Raw genomic sequence first — 10,810 nt, 5'->3', positions numbered from 1 at the left:
AGATTGCATGAGATAAATTCGGGATTCACAAAGATCTTCCCACAAATGTTGCTTTGCCAGCGGAACCACCGACCAGACTGGTCGTGGCAAAGATAGGCTTGTCATGCTTCTGGTGTGTCTCCTGGTCGATACTCTAGCAGATGCTTCCAGGTATCAACCACGTATCAAGAAATTATTCGCCACGTCACAAATGCTAATTTACCTGATAACATTTGCCCCCCAAAGTTTATTTACTACGAACAGTAAATAAACTTTGAACGAATGACTCTTCGGTAACCCCTCCTGACGTGTCAGGACCCTTCGTGTGTTCTTGAAAAAAGAAAACCACTCCTGTCTAATCATGGCTTTTCAGTTCCCCAGAAACACTTTTGACGGCCATCACGTTTCCCTATACTTCGAAAAAGGAAAATTAATGATCACGCCTTTTGAATATCAGAGACAAACTTATATAAGATCACCAGAGCCACTTCTTTCCTTTTCACGCACGCCACTACTCCGCCGAAAACCCTAAAAACCAGAGCTTTACCTTCTCCGGCGAACGTTCTCTTGTGCTTTCAAGACTCAGACGGTGGGCTCCTTGACTCCCGAAGCTCTCTTCCACCTTCACGACCATTTTCCCTGGTAAGTTTCTTGAAACCTCATGCTTCTAATTTCTCGTGGTGCATGCTTTTTGATGGCGTACTGTTTGAGTCTCTTGGCCTCTGGTTTTTTAAGCGCCCGTAGATAGAATATTTTTGTAGGCAGAGTAGGCTTATGAGTTGGTTTAAAACCCAGGATCAGTGCTTTTTAGGACGTAGAATCGAAGTAGCATTTTGATTTTTAAGCCAGTTGAAAATAATTTTTCCCGCCCTAAGGGGAGTCAAAAAAGCTTTTCAGGAAAACTTTTCACTTTCACCCTCTGATCCGCTTTTTAAACTGTTTGCACAGAAAGACTTAGTTTCTTGTTAGAATGCTGTTGTATAAAGGCTTAGCTTTTATACTCGACCAGCGTTATTCTAAAAGCCTTCTAGACTCCTCTGACCTCACCTCCCCATTCTTCTGTTTGCAGATTTTAATGCCAGATTTGTGGGGAGGTGAGAGACCCATCGACGACGACCTCCTCGCCCAGCTGCTCGAGGGAGAAGAACAACCAACCGATCGCGTTCACCAGATACCTTTCTCACGAGCCTCTTCCAGACCACATCCTTCTCCTCCAATGGCCCGTTCAAAGTCTTCTGGCAAGAAAAGGCCCGAATCTAAAAGTAACCCTACTTCTCCTGCCCAGCCTGGCTTGCAGGCGGGGGCTCCCTCGACCAGTGGTCGAGAGAATTTTGTTCCTGACCCTAATATCCAAACTAGGGCTCGTCCTCGTCATAGGAATCCGCCTGATGTCGAGTGGTACACTCCCCCGGCCAATTCGATGACCCCTCGGATGGTCGCCAACTGCTTCAGAAAATTCCCCCTTACGGGGGTAACCATTACACATCCTACTGCGGACCAGAGGGCTAACCGTCCAGGAGGAGCGAACAGCGCCTGGTCCCGGTATCACATTGAAGCGGGGGCTTATCTCCCTCTTCATCCTTTCTTTGTAGGGGTGGCCAATTATTTCGGCGTCGCTCCCTTTCAAATAACCCCTAACGGATATAGGATGTTGGCTGCACTCTATGTCCTGTACAAACTTAACAAATGGCCAGAACCTTCACCTCATGAGGTTAACTACCTCTTCGACCTCAAGTCCAATCCTCAGCACAACGGGATGGACTTTTTTCACTTCTGTCACCAGGAAACCGGCCGGACGTTCCTGAGTGGTACTACTCATGTCTCGAACTTGGGGCATTATAATAAGGAGTACTTCTTTACTCCGAACATAGCTAGTAACAACTTGGCCTTCGCGAGAGGAGGTAAGAGCTTGTCTTTCGCTGGTCGATACTTTTCCCCAGAGTATATTCTTTCATTTTTTCTCAATTTTGACTTGTTTTTCAGGCCCCTGGTTACGTCCGACTCCAACACCAGACATGGTGTTGAGGTCCAATGCTCTGGCCAGGATGTCTGATGCAGCGAAAAGCGTCAAGGCCCTAATCCTTGAAAAGAACTTGAGGTCATCTGGCCTCCTGGCTCCTCGCCATGAAAATAGAGGGTCCGTGGTGGACGAAGCCACTGCCGAGGGAGTTCCCGAGCAGCAACCTCCTGTGCCTTCTCCCAGGAGGAGGCCTACAAGAGTTACGATCAGGGAACCCACGGGCAGCCCTTCTGCAGAAAGGCCTTCTGCTCCCTAAGGCAAGGGGAAAGAAAAAGCCACAGAGCCTGTTGTTGACTTGGGAGAGTCTTCTGATGACAATGGTAACGTTATTTCGCTTTTAAATGGTTTGCCAATTCCCTGTCATATGTTTGACGGAGACGGTAACTTTACATATGCTCCAAATCTAGGGCCAGACTTCTTCATGCAGAAAATGAGTATATGATTAATAGAGTCAATAGTGTAGCGGCCAGTAGTTGTAGCTCGGGTATTCACTTTATTATCTTCTTTCTGTTGTATTACTTACTTTCACCTTTTTCTTCCCTTACTAACCTCTTGTGTTTATTTTCATGCAGATATGTCGACTCCCAACATTTTTGACATGTACCAGGCCGAAGAGGAAGAGGAAGCCCCTCAACTTCAACGGAGGTCAAAGAAGCGAACTGGTGAAACCAGTCATGGCCCTTCAGCCAAGAAGAGTCGACCAGAAGACCTTCCTCAAGGTACACCGACTGGGCAAAGTCCTGGGCGAACTCCTACCCCTCCTCCAGCTCCTTCTGAACAGCAAAACACTCCTGTTCGGTCCAATCCTCCAGCTGCGCCTGCTAGGGAGCAGCTTTCTCGCGAAGAGGCCCATGGGGCCAGGCTCGTGAGCCGTGCCATCCGATCTGCTAAGGACCGACTTGAACGCATAGGCAAAGGTGAGCGTGTTGGGACCGCCATGATCCAAGCTGAAGAGCTACCGGTCGACTAGATCCTGAACAGGGCTCTGAACGAGATCTCCAGCGTAAGTGTTTCTTTATTCTTTAAGTCTTTTAGTTTTTTTTAGACCTCGTGATAAGTCCTAACTTCTTTTTCTTTCGTTCACAGGCCTTACTTTCTGCCACTACCGCTCGTAACCGAGCCCAGGCTTATTTTGAGCAGGTCGAGGCTAAAGTCCTCGAGAAACATCAGGTGAAGGCAGCCGAGGAGCTTTCTGCTGCTAAGGCTAAGCATGCTAAGGAGCTGGAGATGGTGGTCCGAGAGAGGGATGCAGCGGTGACCAAACTGTCTGCGGCCGAAGCTGCAAAAGATGCAGCGGTTAAGCTGAGGGAAGAGTACCGGTCGTACAACAAAACTCATCTCCGCGAAATCAAGCATCTGGAGGGGGTAGTCAAGACTAAGGACGATACTATTGCCACTCTTGAGGGCAAGGTGCAGTAGTTGGAGCTTGACAACTCCAAGAATCTGGAAAAGTACAAAAGGACCACACTCCGATGTTTCTATAACTTCTGGAAACACAATCAGGGTGCTGACTTTAGCTACCTTTCAGAGGAAGTCAGAGCTGCGGAGTTGGCCCGGTGCGCTGCTCAACTGGCTGAAGAGAAGGCAAGAGCTGCGACTCCTGCAACCCCAAGCGTCGTTGGTTTGGAAGAAGAAACCATCGAGGAAGTGACTGACCAGGATGCTGCCCAGGACCCTCCTGCCCCCTAGGCCTCTTAACTTTTATTAACTATTTTTCTTTCTTTTTGAACATGCGACCCACGGGTCGTGATGTAAAGACACTAGTTTCTTTTTAAACTTTGCTGCACGGGCAGTAAATCTTTACATCCAAGCAGCAATGCCTGCGGTGTAAAAGCTTAACTCTTGGTGCTATAATATTTTTACTTATTATAACATTTGTCCGTATGACCGAACTTAGCATAGTACTTTGCCATGATTTATCAAACACAAATTTTGAAAAATACACTAAGTACTGTAGCATGCTTTCACTCATTTTGTTCATGTGTTTACATACCTTGAGAGTATGTTTTGCTATCGATGTGCCTTATATGCCCCCCAAGTGATCGAGGAGCTTTAGGTCCTTGGTCACTTGCCTTGACCATGGCCTGTTCGAACATTCCTGTTCGTGTGGAAAAAATGATACTTGTGATACAGCAAAACAACACACGTAATGAACAAATACTTGCAAATGTAAATTCACAAAAGGTTGGCAAGAATGACTGGCTGAGCACAGTCCCTTATAATCTCGTATTAAAAATGGACTAACATGTCTTTACGAGTGATTTTGAAACAGAATCTTACATATATGAGCAGTTAGCCATACATCGTGGCTAACCCTCTTTGCAAAACTTGTAAAAATTAATAGAAAAATTTAAACAAGCCAGTCCTTTAAGAAGGGCTGTTTATTGATAATACTTGCGCAGGTGTTCTCCATTCCAATAGCGCGGAACGAGATCTCCGTTTAAGCGTGCAAGTTTGTAGGTGCCTGGGTGAAGGACTTCTTCAATCTGGTAAGGTCCTTCCCAGTTAGGTCCGAGCACGCCAGCAGTGGGGTCGCGGGTATTTAAGAAAACTCGTCGTAGCACCAAATCTCCGACGTTGAAATTTATTTCTTTAACTTTGGAGTTAAAGTACCGGGCGACTTTTTGCTGGTAAGCAGCAACTCGGAGTTGAGATTTTTCTCTTATCTCATCGATCGAGTCTAAGGACTCCATCATCAACTGGCTGTTCGCGTCCTGGTCGTAAGTCAAACGCCGATGTGAGGGGGGATCTAGCTCGACAGGTAACATTGCCTCATATCCGTAGGCTAGAGAAAATGGGGTATGCCCCGTCGCTGTTTGATGAGATGTTCTATACGACCAGAGGACTTCAGGTAGCTGTTCTGGCCACGCTCCCTTAGCTTCTTCAAGCCTTTTCTTCAGGGTGTCCTTGAGGGTTTTGTTTATAGCTCCGACTTGCCCATTCGCTTGGGGGTGCGCGACTGAAGAAAAACTCTTAATAACTTCGTGCTTCTCGCAGAAATCGGTGAATAGGTCGCTGTCAAATTGGGTCCCGTTGTCTGATACTATCTTTCTGGGCAAACCATACCGGCATACAATGTTCTTGATGACAAAGTCGAGAACTTTCTTGGTCGTGATAGTTGCGAGTGGTTCAGCTTCGACCCATTTCGTGAAGTAATCGACTGCCACAACTGCCTACTTTACTCCTCCTTTTCCTGTTGGCAGTGACCTAATCAAGTCTATTCCCCATATTGCGAAAGGCCACGGGCTCTGCATCTACTTTAGCTCGTTTGGAGCTGCTCGTGGGATTTTGGAGAACCTTTGACATTTATCACACCTTCGTACGTACTCCATTGAATCCTCGTTCATTGTTGGCCAGAAATAGCCCTGTCTAAGAACTTTTTTCGCCAAGCTCTACCCCCCAGCGTGATCTCCGTAGAAGCCTTCATGCACCTCTTTCATGAGTTCCTTAGCTTTTTCTGATGTAATGCACCTGAGCAGTGTCGTTGAATATCCTCTTCGGTACATAACACCATCGAGCATTATGTATCTAGCAGCCCGCCTTTGCAGAGTTCTGGCCTTGTTTCTATCTGCTGGCAATGTCTCATTTGTCAGATACTCCAGGTAAGGAGCCATCCATGTATCTTCTGTACGAATTTCCATGTTGGCTTCGACCACATCAATGTTTGGTTTACTTAATCTCTCTACTGGGACTATGTTCAAGGTGTCAGCATCTATAGCACTTGCAAGTTTGGCCAAGGCGTCTACATTCGAATTTTGGTCTCGCGGGATCTGCTGGAGGGTGTACTTTGTAAACTGGGCTAGCAAATCTTTCGTTTTGTTAAGGTAGGACATCATCTTTAATCCTCGCGCTTGATATTCTCCCAGGACCTGATTCACGACCAGCTGAGAGTCGCTGTAAATATCGAGCGCTTTTATACTCATATCCCTGGCCATTCTCAGTCCAGCGAGGAGCGCTTCGTATTCTGCTTCATTGTTTGACACTGCGAAGTCAAATCTGATTGCGCAGTGAAATCGATGCCCTTCAGGCGTTATCAATATCACTCCCGCTCCAGCGTGGGATTCATTGGATGATCCATCCGTGAATAGCTTCCACGAAGGAGTCTCGTCTTGAGGCATGGGCGCGTTAGGTTGTTTGCGCAGCTCACTGTTGGGGAGTTCGGTGAACTCCGCAATAAAATCGGCCAAGGCTTGCCCTTTTATTGCTGCTCGCGGTGAATAAGTTACATCGAACTGTCCTAATTCGACCGCCCATTTTAACAGTCGTCCAGCCGCCTCAGGTTTTTGGAGGACTTGCCGAAGGGGCTGGTCGGTCAGAACTGTGATAGGATGGGCTTGGAAGTACGGACGCAACTTTCTGGAGGCTAGAATTAGGCAATATGCTAATCTTTCGATCGGTGGATATTTCAATTCTGCACCGATAAGCCTTTTGATGACGTAGTAAACAGCTTTCTGTACGCTTTCTTCCTCCCGTATTAGTACCGCACTAGCAGCAACTTCGGTAATCGCCAGATAAATATACAAAGTCTCTCCTTCGATTGGTTTTGATAGGATGGGAGGTTGCGACATATGAGCCTTTAAGGTCTGGAATGCTTGCTCGCAGTCTTCCGTCCATTCAAACTTCTTATTTCCCCTGAGTAGATTGAAGAATGGAACGCACTTGTCAGTTGATTTTGAGATGAATCTACTCAGGGCAGCGACCCTTCCGGTCAGGCTTTGTACATCCTTGATTTTCTTCGGCGACTTCATGTTGATCAGGGCTTTTATCTTGTCGGGGTTGGCTTCGATTCCTTTTCAATTTACTATAAACCCCAAAAACTTCCCTGATCCGACTCCAAAGGAACATTTGAGGGGGTTTAATTTCATCTGATACTTGTTCAACACGTCAAAGCATTTATGCAAATCCCTCACATGTCCTTCTGCCCTTTTGGACTTTACGAGCATGTCATCCACATATACCTCCATGCTTATCCCAATTAGCTCTTTGAACATGTGGTTGACCAGTCGTTGGTAAGTCGCACCTGCGTTTTTCAGTCCGAAGGGCATTACTTTGTAACAATACAATCCCGTATCGGTCCGAAAGCTAGTGTGATCCTCGTCAGGGGGATGCATGCTGATTTGGTTGTAACCCGAATACGCATCCATGAACGAGAGGATCTCATGTCCTGCAGTTGCATCGACTAGCTGGTCGATCCTCGGGAGTGGGAAGCAATCTTTTGGGCAGGCTTTATTGAGGTCTGTAAAATCCACACAGGTCCGCCACTTGCCGTTAGGCTTGGGGACCAGCACCGGATTTGAGACCCACGACGGATAAAACGCTACCCTGACGAACCCATTTTCTTTAAGTCTTTCGAATTCTTCTTTTAAGGCCTTTGATCTATCTTTATCGAGCAGCCTTCTTTTCTGTTGCACCGGTGGAAAGGCTTTGTTTATGTTCAGGACATGGCTGATTACTGCAGGGTCTATCCCAACCATGTCTTTATGCGACCAGGCGAAAACTTCCTGGTTCTCTTGCAAGAATCTCACCAGTGCCTGCTTTGTGGTAGGTTCTAAATTCTTCCCAACCCTTACGACTCTGGTTGGGTCTTTTTCATCGAGTTGGACCTCTTCCAGGTCCTCGATGGGTCCTATATTTTCTTCAAAATCCCCAAAGCGAGGATCCAAATCTATATCCTCACTTTGGGCAACACCCTATTTGGTGACTTTACTACCTGATTGGGTTTGTCTGTCTTCTGTCATCTGCAATCGTTCTGGGGTAGCGCTCCTCGACGCTCCACTTTTTGCCTTTGTGATCGAGGCGTTATAGCACTCCCTGGCTTCCCTTTGCTTTCCCAAAACGCATCCTATCCCTGCGTCCGTTGGGAACCTCATGGCTAGGTGCCACATGGAGATGATGGCCCTCAGCTCAACCAGTATGGGTCTTCCAATAACGGCGTTATACGCTGAAGGACAATCGACCACTACAAAAGTGGCGAGTAGTGTCCTTGAGGCAAGCGTTGTACCCGTTGTTACTGGGAGTTTGATCATTCCGGCTGGTGCGAGTCCTTCTCCTGAGAAGCCGTATATGGTTTGATTGCAGGGCTCCAAGTCCTTTACGGACAACTTCATGCGTTCCAGCGTTGATTTATACAGGATGTTTACTGAACTTCCTGTATCGACCAGTACTCTTTTTACCATCATATTGGCCACCTGGATATCCACGACCAGCGGATCGGAATGTGGGAACCGGACGTGCTGGGCATCGCCCTCAGAGAAGGTTATCCCGTACTCCTCTGAGCGAGCCTTTTTCGGCGCGCGGTCCTCCACAATCATCATCTCGATGTCCTGGTCATGGCGTAGAGTTCGAGCATATCGTTCTCTGGCCTTTCCGCTATTTCCCGCGAGGTGCGGGCCTCCACAGATGGTTAAGAGCGTTCCAGCTACGGGGGCAGGCTGTAATGGTGGCGAGCGCTGGCGTGTGGACGTCTGCTCGTTGCCACCTGGAGCTTCTCGTTGGGAAGTTCCCGAGGCCCGTATGTACCTTCTCAAGTGTCCTTGTCTTATAAGGAACTCGATTTCGTCTTTTAACTGGTTGCATTCATTAGTGTCATGTCCGTAGTCGTTATGGTAACGACAGAACTTGGTGGTGTCTCTTTTCGAAATGTCTTTTCGAATGGGCCCAGGTTTCTTGTAAGGCACACTAGAGCTTATGGCCTGGTAAACCTCTCCCCGAGACTCGATGAGGGCAGTGTAGTTAGTGAACCTAGGTTCATAACGATTACCCTTTGCTCGTTTATTGTCGGAGGTGGAAGGCTCGTTATATGGCCGTTTCCCACCATTTTTGCCATTACCGTTGCCGTTTTTATGGCCTTTGTCATTGCCATCAGGTTTGGACCCATTGGCGGCTTTGGAAGGTTCGGCGGCCTTTTTACCCTTGTTCGAGGGTTTCCCATCGTCAGCAATGGCTTCCTCGAGCTTTATGTAACGATCGGCTCGATCCAAGAACTCTTGGGTCGTCTTAACTCCTTCCTTTCGGAGACTCTTCCAGAGGGGAGAGCAACGCTTTACCCCTGCGGTAATGGCCATCATCTTTCCTTCGTCTCCTACTGTTTTTGCTCCAGCCGCCGCCCTCATAAATCGCTGGACGTAGTCCTTCACTGACTCTCCGTCCTGCTGGCGGATCTCGACCAGTTGGTTTGCTTCGGTCGGGCGGACACGACCCACGTAGAACTGTCCGTAGAACTCCCTTACGAACATTTCCCAGGAAACTATGCTTGCAGGTGGGAACTTAAAAAACCATTCCTGCGCGGCATCAGAAAGTGTTGCAGGAAAGATCCTGCACCGAGCGTCTTCGGACACTTTCTGAATGTCCATTTGGATTTCAAACTTATTCACATGCGAGACGGGATCCCCGTATCCATCAAAGTTCGAGAGCGTAGGCATCTTGAACTTGCTGGGAGTCTCTGCGTTGGCTATCCTTTGGACAAAAGGAGTGCCTTTTCTTCTATCGTGGTCGATGTAAGAGGTTCTTCACCCGACCAGCTGTTGCACAGCCTGATTCAGTGCGTCTATCTGGGCTTGCAATGCAGTAGGAATAGCTCCGGTCTCTGCTGCTGGAGGGATGTTCTCACCATGCTTCTCTCGACGATCATTGAGTATGTCCCTTAGGTCTTCCTCCCTTCTCCGTTGCTCGCTACCTCCGAGCCGGTTGAAGACATTATTTTGCCTGGGTTGCCCCCCAGCATCTTGTCTATTTGGTTGGTCACCTTGAGGAATTTGGCTCCTGCTTTTACCTCTATTTCCGTTCCTCCCATCAGCATTGCCCTTGCCTGAGTCAGCCTCGTTGTATCCGTGGCCATCTTTGAACCTTGATTGGCTGTGGTAAGAATGGATGTTCCCTCTATTCCCGTCTCTTGCAGAAACGCCCCGAGCGTTAGAGGGTGGCCTGCGCTGGTCGCGATGTCCCCGTGCATTATCATGCCGTGGGGGTTCACGGACCGCAGAGCCTAACTCCGAGTCCCTCCTGTTACCAGGAGGGTAGTGACCTCTGTTCGCTTGGTGTGGCCCATCATTCTCACGGCGTCTAGGACTACGAGGCTGTCATTCGGCCCTATTCTGCCATTGCTGCGGGGGATTACCTCGAGCAGCTTGGGATGGTGGATTTGCCTCGGGGTCCAGTGGGACGTCGTCATGGGGCATCTGAGGCTGCTCGGGCCTTTGCGGACTTGAAGGATGGATTGGTGGGCTAGGATTGCGACCCTCCTGAGGTGGCCCATTCTCAGGTTGGTTAGGCTGCGAGGCAGGTGCGGCCTGATTTCTTGCCAACAGCAAGGCTGCTTCGAGGGCTGCCATGGCCTCAGTCTGGCGGCGATCCACCTCTGCTTGTCTCTCGCTCAACTCCGCCCGCTGACGATCAAGTTCCTGCTGCTGCCTTGCCATGGCTTCTGCGGCAGTCTCTTGATTGGCCCTCAGACTAGCCAATTCTTCTTGCAACGCGCCCAGGGTGCTCTTCAGCGTCGCATCGTCCATTTCCTACTCTTCAAAATCTAGTTGCGGCTCATCTTCCGCCATGCTTGCGGGTGGAGGAGGAGGTGGTGGATTTGATGGTGCAGCGGTGGCAGTCTGGCCAGCTTTCCTTCCTGCTTTCGCCATCAGTTTTCTTAACAGCAATGAATTGTCCTCTCAACGAAAGCACCAGAATGTTGACCCACGATTTGGCCAACTAACACGGAGTCAAAATATGAATGATATGGACGAATATAAAGAGAATAATATAATGACGAAAGTAAAGAAAACACAGCAATTTATAGTGGTTCGGCCCCAGGATCTGGTA

Source organism: Humulus lupulus, chromosome 9 (assembly GCF_963169125.1).
Source record: "Humulus lupulus chromosome 9, drHumLupu1.1, whole genome shotgun sequence".
In the NCBI taxonomy this organism is placed as follows: domain Eukaryota; kingdom Viridiplantae; phylum Streptophyta; class Magnoliopsida; order Rosales; family Cannabaceae; genus Humulus; species Humulus lupulus.
Note: the sequence above shows the minus strand (reverse complement) of the source record.